The sequence below is a fragment of the Choloepus didactylus genome, chromosome 4 (assembly GCF_015220235.1).
Source record: "Choloepus didactylus isolate mChoDid1 chromosome 4, mChoDid1.pri, whole genome shotgun sequence".
Classification (NCBI taxonomy): Eukaryota; Metazoa; Chordata; class Mammalia; order Pilosa; family Megalonychidae; genus Choloepus; species Choloepus didactylus.
Window position 1 is genome coordinate 5,613,471 of NC_051310.1, and position 24,656 is coordinate 5,638,126.

The window sequence follows — 24,656 nt, forward strand, 5'->3', positions numbered from 1 at the left end:
GACTCTTAGGCACAATTACAAGTGGGCTTAGCCTCCCCTTTGCAGTAGGAAGCTTCATAAGGGCAAGCCCTAAGGTCAAGGGCTTGGCCTACTAAACTGGTAGTTCCTAATGCTTGTGAGGAGATCAGTAATTCCCCAGGTGGGGAAGTTTAATATTTCCTCATTTTTCCCCAGTCCCTCAAGGGGGCTTTGCAAAAACTTTTTATTCTCTGCCCAAATTATTCTGGGATGTATCAGGGCTTCACACCAACCTGTACAAACCTGTCAGATCTTACTTCCTATTCTAAGTTCCATGTAATTGTGGTGTTTGAATAAACTGATCATGCAGGTTAAATTACATAGGGTGCTACAGAAAATATAAATTTTATGCCAATTAAACATCTCTTCCTTTGTTTTTGTGTTTTTTTTTTTTTGCAAATTGTTTATATTTCCAGTTGTTGAGACAACTATTTTTTTTTTTTCATTTTTATTGCGATTGTTCAGATACCATACAATTATCCAAAGATCCAAAGTGTACAATCACTTGCCCCTGGGTATCCTCATACAGCTGTGCATCCATCACCACACTTAATTTTTGTTCAATTTTTAGAAACTTTTCATTACTCCAGACAAGAAATAAAGTGAAAGATGAAAAAAGAAAAAAAGAAAAGGAAACTCTAAACCTCCCCTATCCCTAACCAACCCCCTCAATTGTTGACTCCTAGTATTGATTTAGTACGTTTGTTACTGTTTATGAAAAAATGTTGAAATACTACTAACTGTAGTATATAGTTTGTAATAGGTATATAGTTCTTCCCTATATGCCCCTCTATTATTAACTTCTAATTGTATTGTCATACATTTGTTCTGGTTCATGAAGTGATTTCTAGTATTTGTACAGATGATCATGGACATTGCCCACCACAGGATTCAGTTTTATACATTCCCATCTTTTGACCTCCAACTTTCCTTCTGGTGACATATATGACTCTGAGCTTCCCCTTTCCACCTCATTCACACACCATTTGGCGCTGTTAGTTATTCTCACATCTTGCTACCAACACCCCTGTTTATTTCCAAACATTTAAGTTCATCCTAATTGAACATTCTGCTCATACTAAGCAAGAGCATCTACATTTCTTCCACAAGGCAGGAGGGAGAGTCAAAGACAGTAGAGAGGCAAAAGAAAGAGGAAACAAAAAAAATGACAGCTAGGAAGCAGCAAAAGGAAAAATAACCTTAAATCAAAGTAGAATAAAGAACCAGACAACACCACCAATGTCAAGTGTCTAACATGACTCCCCTATCCCCCCCTCTTATCTGCATTTACCTTGGTATATCACCTTTGTTACATTAAAGGAAGCATAATACAATGATTCTGTTAGTTACAGTCTCTAGTTTATGCTGATTGCATCCCTCCCCCAATGCCTCCCCATTTTTAACACCTTGCAAGGTTGACATTTGCTTGTTCTCCCTCGTAAAAGAACATATTTGTACATTTTATCACAATTGTTGAATACTCTAGATTTCACCAAGTTACACAGTCCCAGTCGTTATCTTTCCTCCTTTCTTGTGGTGTCTCACATGCTCCCCATCTTTCTCTCTCAACCATATTCATAGTTACCTTTGTTCAGTGTACTTACATTGTTGTGCTACCATCTCCCAAAATTGTGTTCCAAACCACACACTCCTGTCTTCTATCACCCTGTAGTGCTCCCTTTAGTATTTCCTGTAAGGCAGGTGTCTTGTTCACAAAGTCTCTCACTGTCTGTTTGTCAGAAAATATTTTGGGCTCTCCCTCATATTTGAAGGACAGCTTTGCTGGATACAGGATTCTTGGTTGGTGGTTTTTCTCTTTCAGTATCTTAAATATATCACACCACTTCCTTCTTGCCTCCATGGTTTCTGCTGAGAGATCCGCACATAGTCTTATTAAGCTTCCTTTGTATGTAATGGATCGCTTTTCTCTTGCTGCTTTCAGGATTCTCTCTTTGTCTTTGACATTTGATAATCTGATTATTAAGTGTCTTGGCGTAGGCCTTTTCATATCTCTTCTGTTTGGGGTACGCTGTGCTTCTTGGATCTGTAATTTTATGTCTTTCATAAGAGATGGGAAATTTTCATTAATTATTTCCTCTATTATTGCTTCTGCCCCCTTTCCCTTCTCTTCTCCTTCTGGGACACCAATGATACGTACATTATTGCACTTTGTTTCATCCTTGAGTTCCCGGAGACGTTGCTCATATTTTTTCATTCTTTTCTCCATCTGCTCCTTTGCGTGTAGGGTTTCAGGTGTTTTGTTCTCCAGTTCCTGAGTGTTTTCTTCTGCCTCTTGAGATCTGCTGTTGTATGTTTCTATTGTGTCTTTCATCTCTTGTGTTGTGCCTTTCATTTCCATAGATTCTACTAGTAGGTTTTTTGAACTTTTGATTTCTGCCGTATACATGTCCAGTTCTTCCTTTACAGCCTCTATCTCTTTTGCAATATCTTCTCTAAACTTTTTGAATTGATTTAGCATTAGTTGTTTAAATTCCTGTATCTCAGGTGAAGTGTATGTTTGTTCCTTTGACTGGGACATAACTTTGTTTTTCTTCGTGTAGGTTGTAATTTTCTGTTGTCTAGGCATGGTTTCCTTGGTTATCCAAATCGGGTTTTCTCAGACCAGAACAGGCTCAGGTCCCAGAGGGAAGAAATATTCAGTATCTGGTTTCCCTGAGGGTGTGTCTTAGAAAATTGCTCCACCCTTTGATGCCTCGGGTCACTGTGCTTTTCTGCCCAGCAGGTGACGCCTGTTAGCCTATAATTCTTGACTGGTGTGAGGCAGTGTGGCCGTGTTCCCCCAGGCTCTGGGGTCTGGTTCTGAATGGAAAGGGCCCCACCCCTTTCCTCCTAGAGAAGACAGACCCCCCAGGTGGAGGTCATTAGCATTTCAATGGTCTCTCGCTCTCTGCTTGTGGTGTCTCCACCCTTCCGGGAGTCACAGCCCTGGAAACTGAAAATGACTGGGGCTTTCTCCACTGAGCCGAAAAAGAATCAGATAGCCCCCTTCAGACCCAGTCCAAGGCTCTCCAAGGTCAGTCGTCACCCAAAGCCTCTGTCTGTTTTTTGGGGCTGCGTACCTGTAGTGAGCAGTTCACACTCGCTACTTAAAACCCCAGCTGGAGCTCAGCTGAGCTGTATTCGCTTGCTGGGAGAGAGCTTCTCTGTGGCACCACGAGGCTTTGCAGCTCGGGCTATGGGGGAGGGGGTCTCCCGACCTGGTTCCGCAGGTTTTACTTACAGATTTTATGCTGTGTTCTCGGGCATTCCTCCCAATTCAGGTTGGTGTATGATGAGTGGATGGTCTCATTTGTCCCCCCGCAGTTATTCTGGATTATTTACTAGTTGTTTCTGGTTTTTTGTAGTTGTTCCGGGGAACTACTTAGCTTCCACTCCTCTCTATGCCGCCATCTTGCCCGACTCTCGAGACAACTATTTTTGAAAGTTGAGTTTACCTCTAGTGTTGAAACCAGAGCCAGCTGTTAAGCAGCCAGAATGCTACAGTAATTGAATACGTGACCATTTCTCTTTATTCTCCTCTTAGAAGTTGTAGATGTCTATTTAGTTTGATGATCTGTCGTCTTAACGAAGCTGCCATCTACAGCAGTCATGTCGTCTGAAGTTCCTTCAATTGATGTATCTGTGTTTGAAACGCCGCACCTGACGTTGTCACGATGAGGATCACAAGCGGTGGCAACAGACCCACCACGCAGCACAGGTGTGGAATCAGTTCTGGCCAGTTGTGCATTTTGGGAACCGCGTTTTCACTCATAGAGCACTCTCTTTTTAGCCTGCCAACTGCACGGATTTCTTCATTTTGAGGGGTTGGAGGAGGTCTTTCTAAATCCAGAAAATCTGGTGGTCTTTCACTTAGCATGACTACACGAGGTGGTGTTTTTAATGCCAGAGGTTTAAAGGGAGTTGCCTGAATAAGGTCAAGATCTGCCAGTCCTGGAAACGGAATGTCTTCATCATTTCCTGCCTCGAGAATCCTCTCTGGAGCCTGCATTATGACACCAGCACTTGGAACTCTGTCTTGGAATCCTTGTTCCATGTCAGCACTGGGTGGTGCTACCTTTAATTTTTCTGGGACCCTCATTTGCTGACTGATACCTTTGGTGCATTCCATTTCGTACTGAATTCAACTAATTTCTGCCACCGCAGCAGCAGTGGGAGTGAGAAATGCTGCCCCACTCGCCGATGTGTACCAGCGACTGCTTGCTATTGGGCATTATCTGCTTCTGTGCTTCCCATTAAATTCTTTAACTTACATCAGTGTGTATGTGATGGGCCTAGAGCCACTTTTGTCCCCCTGGGCCCACAGGAGGGTCCCCCGCGAGGGACATTCTCAGAGGCCGCTGACCGCACGAAGGCACCTGGGCAAGCACCAGCCAGAGCTGCCCCAGTGGGCTGGGAGAGACTCGTCGTCCACAGTCTTTTAACCTAAACCCTCCTCCACTTGTTTTTCCTGACAATGATGCTTCTGTCCTCAGGAGCTTTTCAAAATGCTTCATGAATTACAAAAAATTATCAAAGTATAATATAGATACAGAAAAGTTCACATTTCATGTATACTCCGAGTTGTATTTTCATAAACTGCAACCAGCAAGAATGGAACACACCAGCACCCTCAAAACCCCCAGGTTCAACCCCATCCTGACTTCTAACCATGGATAGGTTTACCTGATTTTGACCTCTACAGAAGTGGAGTCATACCAGCATGCACTTTTTTGTGCCTGACTTCTGTCACCCAATGTGACGCGTGTGAGTGTCTGTAAATTTGGACGTGGCTGTGGCTCATTTGTTCTCATTGCGTGTAGTAAGCCACTGGGTGACAATTCTGCAATGGAGTGGACCATCCCACTGTGGAGGGGCATTTGGTTATCATGACCAGACGTTGTAGCTGGTTCACTTCTCTTGGTGGATACGCTCCTTTGTTCATCCCAAGTAAAGCCCTGGAAGTGGGACCGCGTATGCTCAGCTTTTCGGTGGAGTAGCGGGTCCCCTTCAGGACCAAGTCATGTATTTTCCCAGCTCTTGGGGACCTGAGGGCTGCCATCCTCAGTTGGGTGTCCTCTCCGGTGGTTTAAAGCAACGCAGCTTTACTCTCTTACAGTTCTGGAGGTTGGAAGTCCAAAATAGATTTCCTATGTTAAAATAAAGATGTCAGCAGGGCCTGTTCCTTCTAGAGGCTCCAACATAGAATCTGTTTTCTTGTCTTTTCTGCTTCTAGAGCCTGCTGCATGCTTTGGCTTGTACCCCCAGACAACAACTGGATCCCCCCGACTTCTGCTTCCATCAACACATCTCCTTTTCTCGTTCTCCTGTCTCCTGTTTCAATTCTGGGGACCCTTTGATTACCTTGGGCCCACCCAGCTGATCCAGAATCTTCTGCCCATCTTGAAATTCTTAACTTAATCACAGCTGCAAATCTGCCTTGGACAGGTTGGGTCACATATCCTCAGGTTCTGGGACCTGGGCATGTTTGAGGGCCAGGATTCTGCCTGACACAGCACCCAGTGACTGGCTGATGGACGGGCATAGAGGCCCAGCCCCCAGCCCCAACTTGGGTCAACTTGGAAGGGCTGCCCCAGCTCCGGAGCTCCGTGGGGGCTGGGGTCTCACTGGGACTGCATTGCAGCCACCTTCTCCCAATGCCCAGTCTTGCTTCCTGTGCTGGTTTGAATGTATTATATCCCCCAGAACACCATTATCCTTGATGTACTCTTGTGTGGGCAGAGCTATCAGTGTTAATTAGATTGTAATTCTTTGAGTGTTTCCATGGAGATGCACCCCACCCAACTGTGGGTGATGACTCTGATTGGATTATTTCCATGGAGGTGTGGCCCTGCCCATTCACCATGGGCCTTGATTAGTTGACTGGAGCACTATATAAGCTCAGATGGAAGGAGGGAGCTTGCTACAGCCAAGAGGGACACTTTGAAGAACACACAGGAGCTGAGAGAGGAGCTGCAGCTTACAGAGACATTGTGGAGACGGCCGTTGGAAGCTGACACTGACATTTTAGAGAATGCCATTTTGAAACACAACCTGGGAGCAAGCAGACACCAGCCATGTGCCTTCCCAGCTAACAGAGGTTTTATGGACACCACTGGCCATCCTCCAGTGAAGGTACCCTGCGGTCGCAGTTGAATTGTCTGGGGGGGGGGCGGCCGGTTGCTGAACCCTCGGCTCTCGGCGTTGCTCGGAGGGTACCGGCGGCGGGGGCTCTTTCCCGGAGGCGAGGGCGAGGCGGGGGACTGGGCCCGGTCCCCGGCGGAGGCGTGCAAGGTGTGGAGGGCGGCGAGAAGGAACAGGCAGGACACGGTTCTTTGAGGGTGAAGAAGCCAAGAGAGTTTATTAGGGGTGAGCACAGGTTATATAGGCTGGCATAGAGGGCGGGGGTAGTTACAAGTCAATGCTGAGGGGATAAAGGCTAGGATTGGTTCTGAGAGGGTGCGGAAGTTAGGATTGGTTCTAAGAGAGCACGGAGGTTGTTTGAAAAGGGGCGGGAGTTGCTCTGGCAACGGTGTCTGGCAACAATGTATGCGCACTGGTGGTGATGGGAGTTGCACTGGCAACGGGGAGTGTCCGGGCAAGATAAGGGGGTGGGGAAAAGGCGGTTCCCTCCGGCAAGCCTCCCCTAACAGTGGTATTTTGGGTGAGGAAATGGGGCCTGCCTCCGGCCTCACTTTCCCAGGCCCGGGGGGCTGTGAAGGGCGCTGTTCACCCGTACCCACTACCCTCCCCAGGGGTGGCCGATCCCCTGGCCCAGGCCCGCCAAGTCGAAGCACGTAATCAGTGTCCCGCAGTACCCGATTGTTGATGCCTTACCTTGGACACTTTATGGCCTTAAGACTGTAACTGTGTAACCAAATAAACCCCCTGTTATAAAAGCCGATCCGTCTCTGGTGTTTTGCATTCTGGCAGCATTAGCAAACCAGAACCCTTCCCTTCTCTACTTCCTACAGAGGTGAATCCCAAGGACACTCCATAACAAAGCTCCTGCACTGTGGGAATGTTGCTCCTCCCATGCTCAGTGATCTTGGACTATGAACTTATTGCTTGACCTTACTCTACGGGACCCCTCTGTCCTGAGGTGAGGCAGAGTTCTTCTAGAGATGATTTGCTTCTTCTTCTTTCGCCAGTCGCCAAGGGATGGGGCCGAGTGGGGATCACGTTCGCCCTGCAAAGGTCAGCCGTCGATGCAGGGTTCTGGGGTTCAGCCTCCAGCACCCCCGGCCCTCCTGGTCACCCAACATGCAGATGCCAGCTCCCCAGTTTTTGCGGAGATCAGTGATGCCTCAGGGGGGTTTGCTCTTTGCAGTGCCCAGTCGGTCCTCAAGGGAGGAGCCCCTCCACCGGGTGCCAGAAGCAGGGTTTTGCTTTTTGCCTTTCCTGCTTCATAACTTGGCTGTCCTCCCTAAAACAGCGTTGGGTCAACGTGGTGGTTCTGAGTTAGTCCTCTCTTTTTCATATTTATAGGAATGACTTTCCTATTTTACTGTTTGCCTGCTGTTGGCTTTTGGTAAATAAACAGTCTTTACCAAGTTTAGGAAGTGTCTTCCTATTAAAATTTAGTCTTTGATTCTCTAATTTGTTGTTGTAATTGGATTATGTCCATTGGTTTTCTTGAGATTGGTCCATCCTTGTTTATCTGAAATGAATACTACTTGATCATAGTGCGTTATTTTAATATATAATAGATTAAATGTTATAATGCTTTATTTATTTATTTTTTCTACCCATCTTAAGAAATGAAAATTCTTCATTTCTTTTTTGGAATAACTTAAGAACATTTTCATGATAAGGATATGCTAACTTCACAAATTGAATGGAGAAGATTTCTAACTTTTTTATGGCTTGGAATACCTTGACTATTATAGAAATTATCCTTATTTGAATGTCAGCAAGAACTAATTTGTAAAACCATCTGGGCCTATAACTTCTATGGGGGCTTCCATTGTTTATACATTTTAAACATTAAAATGTAATTTGGTGTTTGCTTCTGGTAATTCTGAATCCCAGGTAATTTGAAACAGCTCCCCTTTCAAAGACAGCAAGAAAAGCTCCATCAAATAAAATCTTGAAGGTCCTTGAGATAGAATAAGATAGTGGAGAATTACTGCACCAGAATCTGAAGGGAAACAACCCAGGGAAATGAGCCTGGCATTTTAGGTTGCATCTACCCCGGGGGAATTGCTGATTCTATATGGGGGTGTGCCAGTTTGAATGTATCATGTCCCCCAGAAAAAGTCATATTCTTTGATGCAATCTTGTGGTGCAGACATATTACTGGGGATTAAGTTGGAATGTTTGGATTAGGTTATTTCCATGGAAATGCGCCCCACCCAACTGTGGGTGATGACTCTGATTGGATAGTTTCCATGGAGGTGTGGCCCCGCCCATTCAGCGTGGGCCTTGATTAGTTGACTGGAGCACTATATAAGCTCAGACAGAAGGAGCGAGCTTGCTACAGCCAAGAGGGACCCTTTGAAGACACACTGAGAGAGGAGCTTCAGCTTACAGAGACATTTTGGAGATGGCCGTTGAAAGCAGACTTTTGCTCTGGAGAAGCTAAGAGAGGACAAATGCCCCAAGAGCAACTGAGAGTGACATTTTGAGGAGCTGAAGCCTAGAGAGGAATGTCCTGGGAGAAAGCCATTTTGAAACCAGAACTCTGGAGCAGATGCCAGCCATGTGCCTTCCCAGCTAATGGAGGTTTTCCAGACACCATTGGCCATCCTCCAGTGAAGGTACCTGATTGCTGATGTGTTACCTTGGGCATTTTATGGCCTTAAGACTATAACTATGTAACTAAATAAACCCCCTTTATAAAAGCCAGTCCATTTCTGGCGTTTTGCATTCCGGCAGCATTAGCAAACTAGAACAGGGGGTACTGAGAGGCTGAGTGATGCTTTCTTTGAAAGTAATATTTTTAGTGAGTCTGGCTATTTCTGATGTTTTCTCTCTTTCTTTTGTTTTCTGAAGTTTTACCCTAATGTCTCTGGGTGTGCCTTCTCTCACTTCTGGTTGGGGTTTAATAGTTTCCTAAGTCCGTGCTTCATTGCTTTCATCAGTTTGGGTCAATTCTTTGTCACTGTCTCTTCAATGATTATTCCACCCCTTTAATGTGTATTGTCTGATTATGGTTCTGCCGCTATACACATGTAATTTCTTTGTTTTTTAAATACACTTTTATTGTGAAATTTAACATATATACATAACAGTGATATCTTTCAAAGTACAATTTAACAAGTAGTTAGATAGCAAATTTCAAAGAATATTGTAGGTTATAGTTCCACAGTTTCAGTTATCTCCTTGTTGTGAAATATAAGATATATACAGAAAGGTGATAACTTTCGAAGTACAATTTAATGAGTAGCTATAGAGTGAATTTCAAAGAATGTTATGGGTTACAGTTCCACAATTTCAGTTATTTCCTTCTAGCTATTCTAATACTTAGCATCTAAATTATATATAAATATATACACACACACAGATTCGGTATTTGTAATACTTTGTTAAATCCTATCTTGTCTATTGCTACCCCTTCCTCTCATTTTATCACTTTCTCAATCTTCAGGGGTGCCTAGGCAGTGAGCACCCTAACTTGTTCATATTGGAAAGGGGTGTCAACCTTAAGGGGAAGGGGGCTGCATCTGGTTGGTCTTAAAGAGGCTGTTGCCTCTGGGTTTTAGGACTTGTCTGACACAGGAACGCTCTAGTGGATTTAAGTTTCTGAGAGATAAACTTAGTGAGTGAAACTTTTACAGAGACTCAGTTGGGAACATAGGTATTTGGGACTCCTGTTGGTTAGGGCTTATCATACTGTGGCCGTTTGACATATCCAGCTGGAGCTTGCACAAGAGTAACCTCCAGGACAGCCTCTCAACTCTATTTGAAATCTCTTAGCTACTGTAACCTTATTTTGTTACCTTTCTTTTCCTCCTTTTTTTCAAGAAGGCACTTTCAATCCCTCAATGCCAGGGTCAGGCTCATTCCTGGGAGTTGTGTCCCGCATCACCAGGGAGATTCACTCCCCTGGGAGTCGTGTCCCACATGGGAGGAGGGAAATGAATTTATTTGCAGAGTTGGGCTTAGAGAGAGAAAGGCCACATCTGAGCGAAAAAAGAGGTTCTCTGGAGGTGCCTCCTAGGCATAATTATAGGAAGGCTCAGCCTCCCATTTACAGCCCTAACTTTCACAAGAGCAGGCCTCAAGATCAAGGGCCTGACTTATTAAGTAGGGGGTTCCTAATTTCACATAGCATATATTCTGTCCAAGGTAAACAATCAGTGTCTTGCATTATCTTCACTTAGTTGTACAATCCTCGTCACTCTCAATTTTAAACAATTATCATCACACAAAGCATCCCAGAGCTCTTATCAGCCACTAATTATTTCTCCCTAGGATTAGTGTAGTGCTAGTAAGGTATTACTATTAAATATAGTCTATAATATGTAATGGGTAGTTTTTCCTTATACTACTCTGTTGTTAACTCTTTGTACCAGTGTCATACCTTAGAAGTATATCATGCAAACACTTATTTACATTTGTAGTGCTGATCTGTGGTTTATATTACTTTAAACAACCGCTTTCGATCATGTTCGCCTTCAATGAAGCTCTGATACTTATAATCCCATTAATGAACAATCATCACCCCTTCCTTTAAGTTTGCCCTCATTATCATGTCTGTACATATGAGGTTATTATTTCCCCCTCACTAGCTTCTGTTTGTCTCTAGGTCCCCTATATTCTACAATATACTGATTTGACATTGTTCAGGGAGTTCACATTAGTGGTAACATACAATATCTCTCCTCTTGTGTCTGGCTTATTTCACTCAGCATTATGTCTTCAAGGTTCATCCATGTTGACATATTTCAGGACCTCATTCCTTCTTATTGCTGCATAGTATTCCATCGTATTTTTATACCACATTTTGTTTATCCACTCATCTATTGAAGGACACTTGTATTGTTTCCATCTCTTGGCAATTGTGCACAATGCTGTTATGAACATCTGTGTGCAAATGTCTCTTCGTGTCACTGCTTTCAGATCTTCTGGGTGTATACCGAGAAGGGAAATTGCTGGATCGTAGGGTAACTCGATATCTAGTTTTCTGAGGAAACATCAAACTGTCTTCTGCAGTGGCTGTACCATTATACATTCCCACCAGCAATGAATAAGAGTTCCAATTTCTAAACCTCCCCTCCAACATTTGTAGTTTCCTGTTTGTTTAATGGCAGCCATTCTTATTGGTGTGAAATGATATCTCATTGTGGTTTTGATTCACATTTCCCTAATAGCTAGTGAAGATGAACATTTATTCATGTGTTTTTAGCTATTCATATTTCCTCTTTGGAAAATTATTTTTTTCATATCTTTTGCCCATTTTATATTGGGCTGTTTGTACTATTATCATTGAGTTGTAGGATTTCTTATATATGCAGGATATCCGTCTCATTAGATATATGGTTTCCAAATATTTTCTCCCATTGCATTGGCTGCCTCTTCACCTTTTTGACAAATTCATTTAGGTGCAGAAGCTTTTGAATTTAAGGAGTTCCCATTTATCTATTTTTTCTTTTGTTTCTTGTGCTTTGGGTGTAGGGTCTAAGAAGCTACCTCCCAATAGTAGGTCTTGGAGATGTTTCCCTACATTGTCTTCTAGGAGTTTGATGGTACTGTCTCTTATATTGAGGTCTTTGATCCACTCTGATACACTTTTTGTAGAGGGTGTGAGGTAGGGGTCCTTGTTCATTCTTTTTTGCTATGGCTATCCAGTTCTCCAAGCCCCATTTGTTGAAGAGACTGTTCTGTCTCAGCTCAGTGGATTTGGGGACCTTATCAGAAATCAGTCAACCATAGATCTGGGGTCTATTTCTGAACTCTTGATTCAATTCCATTGATCAACACATTTATCTTTGTGCCAGTACCATGCTGTTTTGACTACTGTGGCTTTATAGTAGGCTTTAAAGTCAGGAAGTGTAAGTCCTCCCATTTTGTTCTTCTTTTTTAAAATGTTTTTAGCAATTCAAGACCCCTTTCAATCCAGAAAAATTTGATAACTAACTTATCCAAATCTGCAAAGTAGGTTGTTGGAATTTTGACTGGAATTGCATTAAATCTGTAGATCAGTTTGGGTAGGATTGACATCTTAATGATGTTTAGCCTTCCTAGCCATGAACACAGAATATCTTTCCACCTCTTTAGGTCCCCCTTTCTTTTGGTAAAGTTATAAAATTTTCTGTGTAGAGGTCTTTTACATCCTTGGTTAAGTTTATTCCAAGGTACTTGATATTTTTAGTTGCTATGTGAATGGAATTTTTTTTTCTTGAGTGTCTTTTCAGTTATGTCATTTCTAGTGTATGGTAACATTACTGACTTTTGTGCATTAATCTGGTATACTGCCCCTTCGCTGAATTTGCTAGCTCAAATAGCTGTGTCATCAATTTCTCAGGATTTTCCAAATGTACAATCATATCTTCTGCAAATAATTACAGTTTTACATCTTCCTTTCCAATCTGGATGCCTTTTATATCTTTGTCTTCCCGGGTTGCTCTGGCTAGAATTTCTAGCACAATGTTGAATAATAGTGGTTACAGTGGACATCCTTGTCTCATTCCCAATCTTAGGGAGAAGCCTTTCAGTCTCTCCCTGTAGAGTACTATGGTGGCTGTGGGTTTCTCTTATATGCCCTTTATCATATTTAGGAAGTTTCCTTCAATTCCTACCTTTTGAAGTGTTTTTATCAAAAAAGGATGCTGAATTTTGTTGAATGCTTTTTCAGCATCTATCAAGATCATTTGATTTTTCCCTTTTGATTTGTTAATGTGTTGTATTACATTGATTGATTTTCTTATGTTGAACCACCCTTGCATGCCTGGAATGAACCCTACTTGGTCATGGTGTATGATTCTTTTAATGTGTCTTTGGATTCAATTTGCAAGTATTTTGTTGAAAGTTTTTGCATCTATATTCATTAGGGAGATTGGCCTGTAGTTTTCCTTTCTTGTAGCATCTTTATCTGGTTTTGGTATTAGAGTGATGTTAGCGTCATAAAATGAGTTAGGTAGTGTTCCTTTTTCTTCAATTTTTTGAAAGAGTTTGAGCAGGAATGGTGTTAGTTCTTTTTGGAAAGTTTGGTAAAACTCCCCTGTGAAGCCATCTGGCCCTGGGCTTTTATTTGTAGGAAGATTTTTGATGATGGATTGGATCTTTTACTTGTGATTAGTTTGTTGAGCTCTTCTATTTCTTCTTGGTCAATTTAGGCTGTTAATATATTTCCAGGAAGTTATCATTTTCCTTTAAATTGTCTAGCTTGTTGGAGTACAGTTGTTCATAGTATCTTCTTATGATTTTTAAAATTTCTTCAGGGTCCACAGTAATGTCCCCTCTCTCATTTTTGATTTTGTTTATTTGGGTCTTCTCTCTTTTTGACTTTGTCAGTCTAGCTGAGGATATGTCAATCTTGTTGATCTTCTCAAAGAATGAACTTTTGGTTTTTATTTATTTTACTGTTTGTTATTCTCCATATTATTTACTTCTGCTTTAATCCTTGTTATTTCTTTTCTTCTACTTGCTTTAGGGTTAGTTTGCTGATGATTCTCTAGCTTCTTCAGTTGTTCATTTAGTTCTTTGATTTCAGCCCTTTCTTCCTTTTCAATGAATGCATTTACAGCTATAAATTTCCCCCTCAGCACCGCCTTCACTGCATCTCATAGGTTTTGATAGTTGTATTCTCATTTTCATTTTCTCTAGATATTTAGAAATTTCTTTTGCAATTTCTTCTTTTATCCACGGATTGTTTAGGAATGTGTTGTTTAACCTTCACATATTTGTGAATGTTCTGGTTCTTTGATGATTAGTGACTTCTAGTTGCATTCCATTATAGTCAGAGAATGTGCTTCAAATAATTTTAATCTTTTTAAATTTATTGAGCCTTGTTTTATACCCCAGCATATGGTCTATCCTGGAGAATGTTCCATGAATGTTGGAGAATAATGTACATGATGTAATGCTCTATATATGTGTATTAAGTCTAATTCATTTATCACATTGTTTAGGATCTCAATTTTCTTTTTGGTCCTCTGCCTGGTTGTTCTATCTATAGAAGAGAGTGGTGTATTTTGAGTCTTCCACAATTATTGTAGATACATCTATTGCTTCCTTCAGTTTTGCCAATGTTTTTCTCATGTACTTTGGAGCACCATGATTGGGTGCATAAACATTTATGATTATTATTTCTTCTTGGTGATTTGTCCCTTTTATTAATAAATAGTGTCCTTCTTTGTCTCTTATGACATCTTTACATTTAAAGTCTATTTTGTCTGATAATAGTATTCTACCCCTGCTTTCTTTTGGCTTTATCTTGCATGAAATATTTTTTTCCATCCTTTCATTTTCAATCTCTTTGTGTTGCTGGGTCTAAGATGAGTCTTTTGTAAATAGCATTTTTTAAATGGTAATGTAGTATTTTATTTATACTATTAATGGACATTTGCAATATTAATGGAACTTAATCTAAGAGAAATTCAACTTACATTATGTTTTAAAAAATCTCAATACCATTTATTAATAAGAGAATCAAAATAATTATGGTCAAAATTCTTATATCAAAAACATAAATAAATGCTTGGTGTTAACATGTCTACATAAATTCAGTTTTTGGTGTAAAGTTCTTTGGCTGCAAGAAAGAACATTTGGTTTACTTCACTAATAGGAATATCTCTTAATGCCGTATATATGTTACTAAAATGGCTGCTTCGTGGTATTTCCTCTGCTGTTGATTTTTTTCCCATTTTTTAAATGGAGATTGTTCACATACCATACAATTATCCAAAGATACAAAGTGTACAATCACTTGCCCATGGTACCATCATACAGCTGTGCATCCATCACCACAGTTAATTTTTTTTTTTCAATTTTGAGAACATGTTCATTACTCCAGAAAAGAAATAAAGACACACAAAAAAGGAAACTCAAATCCTCCCATACCCTTAAACAACCACCCTCCATTATTGATTCATAATATTGGTATAGTACATTTGTTACTGTTGATGAAAGAATGTTAAAATATTACTAACTATAGTATATAGTTTGCAATAGGTATATATCTTTTTCCTCTATAACCCTCTGTTATTAACTTCTGGTTATAGTGTCATACATTTGTTCTAGTTCATGAGACAGATTTCTAATATTTGTACAGTTAATAACAGATGTTGTCCACCACAAAATTCACTGTTTTATACATTCCCATCTTTTAACCTCCAACTTTCCTTCTGGTGACATACATGACTCTGAGCTTCCCCTTTCCACCACCTTCACTCACCTTTCAGCACTGTTAGTTATTCTCACAATGTGCTACCATCACCTCTGTCCATTTCCAAACTTTTAAGTTCACCCTAGTTGATCTTAACATCCTGCTCATAATAAGCAACTGCTCCCCATTCTTCAGGCTCATTCTATACCCTGATAACTTACATTTCATGTCTATGAGTTTACATATTATAATTAGTTCATATTTGTCCTTATGTGTCTGTCTTATTTCACTCAATATAGTGGCCTCAAGTTTTCCTCATCAACCCATTTTTTTAAAGATGGTTTTGTTCAAACACCATATATTCTGTCCTAAGTAAACAACTGATGTTTCCCTGCATAGTCACGTATTTATGTATTCATCGCCATCGCCACTATCTGTGTAAGGACATCTCCATTTCTTCCACAAAGGAGGAGGAAGAATCAAAGAAGGTAGAGACACAGGAGAAAAAGAAAAAAGAAAGAGAGGAAAATAAGAAAAACAAAACAAAACAAAGCATGACAGCTAGGAAGCAACAAAAGGAAAGATAGCATTAAACTAAAGTAGAATAAAGAGTCAGACAACATCACCAATGCCAAGAGTCCAATACCCTTCCCCTATGTGCCCCTCATATGCATTTAGCTTTGGTATATTGCCTTTGTTATATTTTTTTAGTAATTCAATTTTATTGAGATATGTTCATATACCATGCAGTCATACAAAGCATGTCAATCAATTGTTCACAGCACTACCATATAGTTGTGTGTCCATCACCAAAATTAATTTTTGAACATTTTCAGTACCACACACAAAAAAAGTGATAAGAATAAAAATTAAAATTAAAGTGAGAAAGAATAATTAAAGTCAAAAAGAAAAAAGATCACTGGGTGCTTTTTTTGCCCCCATTTTTCTACTCATCCATCCATACACTACTGGACAAAGGGGAGTGTGATCCCCATGGCTTTCCCAATCACATTGTCACCCATCATAAGCTACATTTTTATACAATTGTCTTCAAGATTCAAGGGTTCTGGGTTGTAGTTTGATAGTTTCAGGTATTTACTGCTAGCTATTTCAATTCATTAGAACCTAAAAAGGGTTGTCTCTATTGTGCGTAAGAGTGCCCACCAGAGTGACCTCTCGGCTCCTTTTGGAATCTCTGTCACTGAACCTTATTTCATTTCATTTCACACCCCACTTTTGGTCAGGAAGATGTTCTCCATCCCATGATGCCAGGTCCAGATTCCTCCCTGGGAGTCATATTCCATGTTGCCAGGGGTATTTACACCCCTGGGTGTCAGATCCCACATAGTGGGGAGGGCAGTGATTTCATCTGCCAAGTTGGCTTAGCTAGAGAGAGAGGGCCACATCTGAGCAACAAAGAGGCATTCAGGGAGAAGGCTCTTAGGCACAATTATAAGCAGGCCTAGCCTCTCCTTTGCAGTAACCATCTTCTCAAGGGCAAGTCCCATGATTGAGGGCTCACCCCATCAAACCATCAGTCCCCAATGTCTGTGAGCACATCAACAACCATCGAGGTGGGGGAGCCCAGCAATGTTCACATTAGTGGTAGCATATAATGTTTTTCTTTTTGTGCCTGGCTTATTTCACTCAGCATTACGTCTTCAAGTTTCATCCAAGTTGTCATATGTTTCACGACATTGTTCCTTCTTACTGCTGCATGGTATTCCATTGTGTGTATATACCACATTTTATTTATACACTCATCTGTTGAAGGACATGCGGGTTGTTTCCATCTCTTGGCAACTGTGAATAATGCTGCTATGAACATTGGCGTGCAGACATCTGTTCATGTTACAGCTTTCAGATCTTCCGGGTATATAACGGGAAGTGCAATTGCTGGATTGAAGGGTAACTCTATATCTTGTTTTCTAAGGAACTGCCAGACTGACTTCCAGAGTGGCTGAAACATTATACGGTCCCACCAACAATGAATAAGAGTTCCATTTTCTCCACATCCTCTCCAGCATTTGTAGTTTCCTGTTTGTTTAATGGCAGCCATTCTAATTGGTGTGAGATGGTATCTCGTAGTCTTAATTTGCATCTCTCTAACAGCTGGTGAAGCTGAATACTTTTTCAAGTGTTTCTTGGCCATTTGTATTTCCCCTTCAGAGAACTGTCTCTTCGTATCTTTTGCACATTTTATAATTGGGCTGTCTGTGCTATTGTCATTGAGTTGTAGGATTTCTTTATATATGCAAGATATCAGTCTTTTGTCAGATGCATGGTTTCCAAAAATTTTTTCCCATTGATTTGGCTGCCTCTTCATCTTTTTGACAAATTCCTTTGAGGTACAGAAACTTCTAAGCTTGAGCTGTTCTCATTTATCTATTTTTTCCTTTGTTGCTTGTGCTTTGGGGGTAAGGTCTAGGAAGCGACCTCCTAATACAAGGTCTTGAAGATGTCTCCCTACATTATCTTCTAGGAGTTTTATGGTACTGTCTTTTATATTGAGGTCTTTGATCCACTTTGAGTTAGTTTTTGTTTAGGGTGTGAGGTAGGGGTCCTCTTTCATTCTTTTGGATATGGCTATCCAACTCTCCCAACCCCATTTGTTGAAAAGACTGCTATGTCCCAGTTCAGTGGCTTTGGGGGCCTTATCAAAGTTCATTTGACCATAGATCTGGTGGTCTATCTCCTAATTCTCAATTTGATTCCACTGATCAATGTAACTATCTTTGTCCAGTACCATGCTGTTTTGAGTACTGTGGCTTTATAGTAAGCTTCAAAGTCAGGGAGTGTAAGTCCTCCCACTACATTTTTCCTTTTTAGAGTGTTTTTAGCAATTCGAGGCATCTTCCCTTTCCAAATAATTTGATAACTAGCTTTTCCAAGTCTGCAAAGTGGGTTGTTGGAATTTTGATTGGGATTGCATTGCATCTGTAGATGAGTTTGGGTAGTGTATTTGTTAGGGCTCTCTAGGGAAACAGAATCAATGAGAGGTGTCTCTGATTATCAAATTGTCTAATCAGCACCAAAACGTCTGCCCCACAAGACTACATCAAAGATAATGGCGTTTGGGGGACACACATTCAAACTGGCACAGGTAGAATTGACATCTTAATGACATTTAGCGTTCTTATCCATGAACATGGAATATTTTTCCATCTTTTAAGGTCCCTTTCTATTTCTTTTAGTAGATTTATGTAGTTTTTTTTGTATAGGTCTTTTACATCTTTGGTTAAGTTTATTCCTAGGTACTTGAGTTTTTTAGTTGCTATTGAAAATGGTATCTTTTTCTCGAGTGTCTCTTCACTTCTTTCATTTCTAGTATATAGAAACATTACTGACTTATGTGCATTAATTTTGTATCCTGCTACTTTGTTAAATTTATTTATTAGCTCCAGTTGCTGTATTGTTGATTTCTCAGGAAATAATGACAGTTTTACTTCTTCCTTTACAATTTGGATGCCTTTTATTTCTTTCTCTTGCCGGATTGCCCTGGCTAGCACTTCTAGCACAATGTCGAATAACAGTGTTGACAGCGGGCATCCTTGTCTCATTCCTGATCTTAGAGGGAAGACTTTCAGTCTCTCACCACTGAGTACTCTGCTGGCTGTGGGTTTTTCATATATGTTCTTTATCATATTGAGAAAGTTTCCTTCAATTCCTACCTTTTGAAGTGTTTTTTGTCAAATGCTTTTTCAGCATCTATTGAGATGATGATTTTTCTCTTTTGATTTGTTAATGTGTTGTATTACATTGATTGATTTTCTTATGTTGAATCATCTTTTCATGCCTGGAATGAACCCCACTTGGTCATGGTGTATGATTTTTTTAATGTGTCTTTGGATTCGATTTGCAAGGATTTTGTTGAGAATTTTTGCATCTATATTCATTAAGGAGATTGGCCTGTAGTTTTCCTTTTTTGTGGCATCTTTGCCTGGTTTTTGTATTAGATTGATGTTCGCTTCATAAAATGTGTTAGGTAGTGTTCCATTTTCTTCAATGTTTTGAAAGCGTTTAAGTAAGATTGGTGTCAGTTCTTTTCAGAAAGTTTGGTAGAATTCCCCTGTGAAGCCATCTGGCCCTGGGCATTTATTTGTGGGAAGTTTTTTGATTACTGGTTGGATCACTTTGATTGATTGGTTGAGGTCTTCTATTTCTTCTCTGTTCAGTCTAGGTTGTTCATATGTTTCCAGGAAATTGTCCATTTCCTCTACATTATCCAGTTTGTTGGTATATAGTAGCTCATAGTATCCTCTTATAATTTTTTTAAATTTCTTTGGGATATGCAGTAATATCACCTTTTTCATTCATTATTTTGTTTATATGGGTCTTCTCTCTTTTTGATTTTGTCAGTCTAGCTAGGGGCTTTTCAATCTTGATCTTCTCAAAGAACCAACTCTTGGTGTTATTTATTCTCTCTATTGTTTTTTTGTTCTCTATGTCATTTATTTCTGCTTGAATCCTTGTTATTTCTTTTCTTCTACTTGGCTTAGGATTAGTTTGCTGTTCATTTACTAGCTTCTTCAGTTGCTCCATTATTTCTGTGATTTTAGCTCTTTCTTCCTTTTTGATGTATGCATTTAGGGCTGTAAACTTCCCCCTCAGTACTGCTTTTGCTGCATCCCATAGGTTTTGATATGTTGTCTTCTCGTTTTCATTCATTTGTATATATTTAGCAATTTCTCTCGCTGTTTCTTCTTAAACCCACTGATTATTTAGGACAGTGTTGTTTGACCTCCAGATATTTGGACATTTTCTAGGTCTCGGTTGGTTATTGACTTTTAATTGTATTCCATTGTGGTCAGAGAATGTGCTTGGAATAATTTCAATTTTTTAAAATTTATTGAGGCTTGTTTTATGTCCCAGCATATGATCTATTGTGGAGAAAGTTCCATGAGCACTAGAGAATAATGTGTATCCTGGTGATTTGGGATGTAATGTTCTATATATGTCTGTTAAATCTAATTCATTTATCAGATTGTTTAGGTTTTCAGTTTCCTTATTGGTCTTCTGTCTGGTTGATCTATCTATAGGAGAGAGTGATGTGTTGAAGTCTCCCACAATTATTGTGGAAACATCAATTGCTTCTTTTAGTTTTGCCCATGTTTGTCTCATGTATTTTGTGGCACCATGATTAGGTGCATAAACATTTATGATTGTTATTCCTTCTTGTTGAATTGCCCCTTTTATTAGTATGTAGTGGTCTTGTTTGTCTCTTATAACATCCTTGCATTTAAAATCTATTTTATCTGAGATTAATATTGCTAATCCTGCTTTCTTTTGGCTGTGGCTTGCATGAAATTTTTTTCCCATCCTTTCACTTTCAATTTCTTTGTGTCCCTGTGTCTAAGATGTGTCTCTTGTATGCAGCATATTGATGGTTCATATTTTTTGATCCATTTTGCGAATCTATATCTTTTAATTGGGGAGTTTAATCCATTTACATTCAAAGTTATTACTGTGAAGGCATTTCTTGAATCAGCCATCCTATCCTTTGGTTTATGTTTGTCAGATATATTTTTCCCTCTCTCTCTTATTGTCCTTTAATGAACCAATATTGAATCTCTTTAATACTGAAACTTTCTCCATCTCTCTCTCTCCTTTCTTTGTTACTCTGTTGGTAGGGCTTCCTTTAGTATCTGAAGTAGGGCAGGTCTTTTATTAGCAAAATCTCTCAGCATTTATGAAAAATTTAAGCTCTCCCTCAAATTTGAAAGAGAGCTTTGCTGGATAAAGAAATCTTGATTGGCAATTTTTCTCTCTGAGAATTTTAAATATGTCATGCCACTGCCTCTTGCCTCCAAGGTGGCTGCTGAGTAGTCACTACTTAGTCTTGTGTTGTTTCCTTTGTATGTGGTGAATTGCTTTTCTCTTTCTGCTTTCAGAACTAGCTCCTTCTCTTCAGTATTTGACAGTCTGATCAGAATATGTCTTGGAGTGGGTTTATTTGGATTTTTTCTATTTGGAGTTCCTTGGGCATTTATGCTTTGTGTATTTATGTTTTGTAGAAGGTTTGGAAAGTTTTTCCCAACAATTTCTTTGAATACTCTTTCTAGACCTTTACCCTTCTTTTCCCCTTCTGGGACACCAATGAGTCTTATATTTTGGACGTTTTATTTTATCTATCATATCCCTGAAGTCCATTTTGATTTTTTCAATTTTTTCCCCATTCTTTCTTTTGTTCTTTCATTTTCCATTTTGTTGTCCTCCAGGTTGCTGGCTTATTGTTCAGCTTCCTGCAGTCTTTTACTATGAGTATCCAGAATCTTTTTAATTTGGTCAATAGTTTCTTTTATTTCCATAAAACATCTATTTTTTTATTTACTCTTGTAATTTCTTCTTTATGCTCTTCTAGGGTCTTCTTCGTGCTGAGGGCTGGCCTAACCCTCAGCAACGGTCAGGGTCCTGATAGGGGGGCTGGAGTTGGCGAAGAAACGAGACAGACACCTTGTTGTGTCTGGGTACGAAGATGAAATCTCCGACCAAGCAGAGCATCAGAGCTTTATTTTTATAATTTTCTATAACATACACACTAGCATTCAGGCATGCAATACTAGAATAGTTTGGCTAAATTTCAGACATTATTTATTCTTACACAATGATCAATGGGCTAGCAGGGACAGACTCCCTGGAGCGTAGCAAGACACAGCGTTTCGGCACAGACATAGCAGTTCTTATTATTAGCACCAAGCAACCTATAACTATTTTTTGTGTTCATGTTTTAGAGTCTGTTAATCATTACCTTTTTGTTTCTTCTAACTAACTCTTTCAAAGCTACTTATTTCTTCTAGCTAACTCTTTCAAAGCTTGGGAAGGGGGATTTCTGCCTAGTTGACAGGTGGCCAGTGGGAGTGAGCAGAAAGGGTGACCTAATGTCTTCTAAGGAAGGAGCAGGCATTGTCACTTACGCTGAAGCTAATGCAGGGTAAGCCACTGGCTCATTAATGTAGCTAGGTGTGGGAGCATTCCACCACCACAGAGCCCAAAAGACGCCAAATGAGAAAAAGAAGCAGTATGAATATAAGAAACAGCAGCAAGAAACAAATTCCCTTTAGGCAGGAGTCATAGGCGCCACTCGACCCTCCGCCTTGTGGAACGGTCACCACGACATGTACTGAAGGCCCAGGGACCGTGCCACTAGGCCGACTGCTGGGTGCTGAGTTGGCTGCCCACATCTTCGTGTCCTTTATATTCTGTGCCATGCTCTCATTGTTTGTCTTTAATTCTTTGATTAATTGCTCCAATTACTGCATCTCTGTTGATCTTTTTATTTGGGTGTTTGGATTTGGGTTATCCGTATCACCTGTTTTTTTCATATGCTTTAAATTTTTCTGTTGTTTTTGGCCTCTTGGCATTTGCTTAACTTGATAGGGTTCTTTTAGGATATGTAGGCTGATTCAAAGACTAATGTCTAATTTGCCAGATCTATAGCTTGGTGGTGTACACTTTCTCTAATTAACCAGCAGGCGGCGTCCACAAGTCACCTATTTCCTTCAAGTCAGTTCTCCCCAACTTTGTCTTGGTGGTGCGTGTGGGTCTGATTCTTGTTGGGGTCCAATTGGTGCACCAAATTTGGGTGTGTTGTTGGTGCTGTCCGCCCTGAATGTGGGGTGTCTGTCTGAGCGGTTAGGGAGGGAGGGTGGCTTTAATAATCAAATGTCCCAGGTGTTGCTGGAGATTTGAGGCTGTTGCAAGAGTCTAAACCTTCATTTCAGTCTCACCACAGATTGTCTCTGCCGCTGACCCACAAGTTCTTGGTATTGGCGTAGGGTCCCTGGGATTTCCGAGTGGATCCCTCTTCCAAACTGTGCCCTCCTAGGGCCTCTGCTGAGGGAAGGTTGTGCTACATCACAAGTGCATACCATCCCTCAAGGGAAGTTCTGGGCTGCAGGGCTATGTAGGGGCATCCCAGCCTGCCAAAAGGATGGCTGTATGGGGCATGTTAATTTCCCCCTTTTTGCACAGCTCCGCCTTCCTAGCTCCGGGACACTTAGTCGTGGGTACATGAAAGGCTATTGTCCATGCCCGATATTGTGGCATGTGCACATGATGCTGGAAACACTTCCCATCACACTGGGGTTTTTGGTGCGGCTCTGGGCTGTGGCACTGGCACCAGGCAGGAGTGTTCCCAGCTCACTGGGAAGATGGCTGTAAGGAGTGAGGTTATTTTCCCCTTTGGGCTCACTTCTGCCTTCCTCACTCAGAGACAATTAGCAGCCAGATATTGAGGCATACCCACAGCCCATTCCTGCCACGCTTCACTGTGTGGTTCTCACTGATGTATCCACAGCTGCTTTTGGGTTTTTTAAAAAAGAACTAGTCTGACTCCAAATGCCAACCCATGATTTCTCCACACCACAGCATGACTGCCAGATATTCAGCAGGCTTACTCACTCATTTCAGAATGCAGACTCCTGGTTTCACCAAGTGCATGGTCTCTGTAGATTTAGCAGACCTTGTCCAGCTGGTGCATCACTGGAACTGGTGTTCTGGGTCACTTTCTGGCTTTTATCTAGTATTTTTCATCGAGGTTTTTTTTTGCCCTGTCTCTCCTAACCACCATCTTCTGGAAGTCACCTTTGTTGTATTAAAGGAAGCATAATACAATGTACCTGTTAACTGTAGTCTCTAGTTTGCATTGATTGTATTTCCCCCCAATCCCACCCCATTTTTAACACCTTGCAATGTTGACTTTCATTTGTTCTACCTCATGTAAAAACATATTTGTACCTTTTATCACAATTGTTAAGCACCCTATGTTTTCCTGAGTTATACGGTCCCAGTCTTTATCTTTCCTCTTTCCTTCTGGTGTCCCACATGCTCCTAACCTTCCTCTTTCAACCATACTCACAGTCATCTTTGTTCAGTGTACTTACATTGCTGTGCTAGTATCTCCTAAAATTGTGTTCCATACCTCTTACTCCTGTCTTTTCCTTTCTGTCTTTCCTTCTCCCTTTAGTGTTTCCTGTAGAGCAGGTATCTTGTTCACAAACTCTGTCATTGTCTGTTTGTCAGATTATATTTTAAGCTCTCCCTCATATTTGAAGGACAGTTTTGCCAGATATAGGATTCTTGGTTGGTGGTTTTCATCTTTCAGTATCTTAAATATATCACCCCACTTCCTTCTTGCCTCCATGGTTTCTATTGAGAAATCCACACATAGTCTTATTAAGCTTCCTTTGTATGTGATGGATTGCTTTTCTCTTGCTGCTTTCAGGATTCTCTTTTTATCTTTGACATTTGATAACCTTATTTTTAAGTGTCTTGGCATAGGCCTATTCAGATCTATTCTGTTTGGGGTACACTGCACTTCTTGGATCCATAATTTTATGTCTTTCATAAGAGATGGGAAATTTCATTGATT

At 40.5% G+C, this 24,656-nt stretch overlaps 1 pseudogene; it reads right to left on the minus strand.

Annotated features, from left to right (window-relative positions):
- Positions 1 to 3,475: 3,475 nt before the first annotated feature.
- The window catches only part of LOC119532547, a 97,883-nt pseudogene continuing 76,702 nt past the window's right edge, over positions 3,476 to 24,656 (minus strand).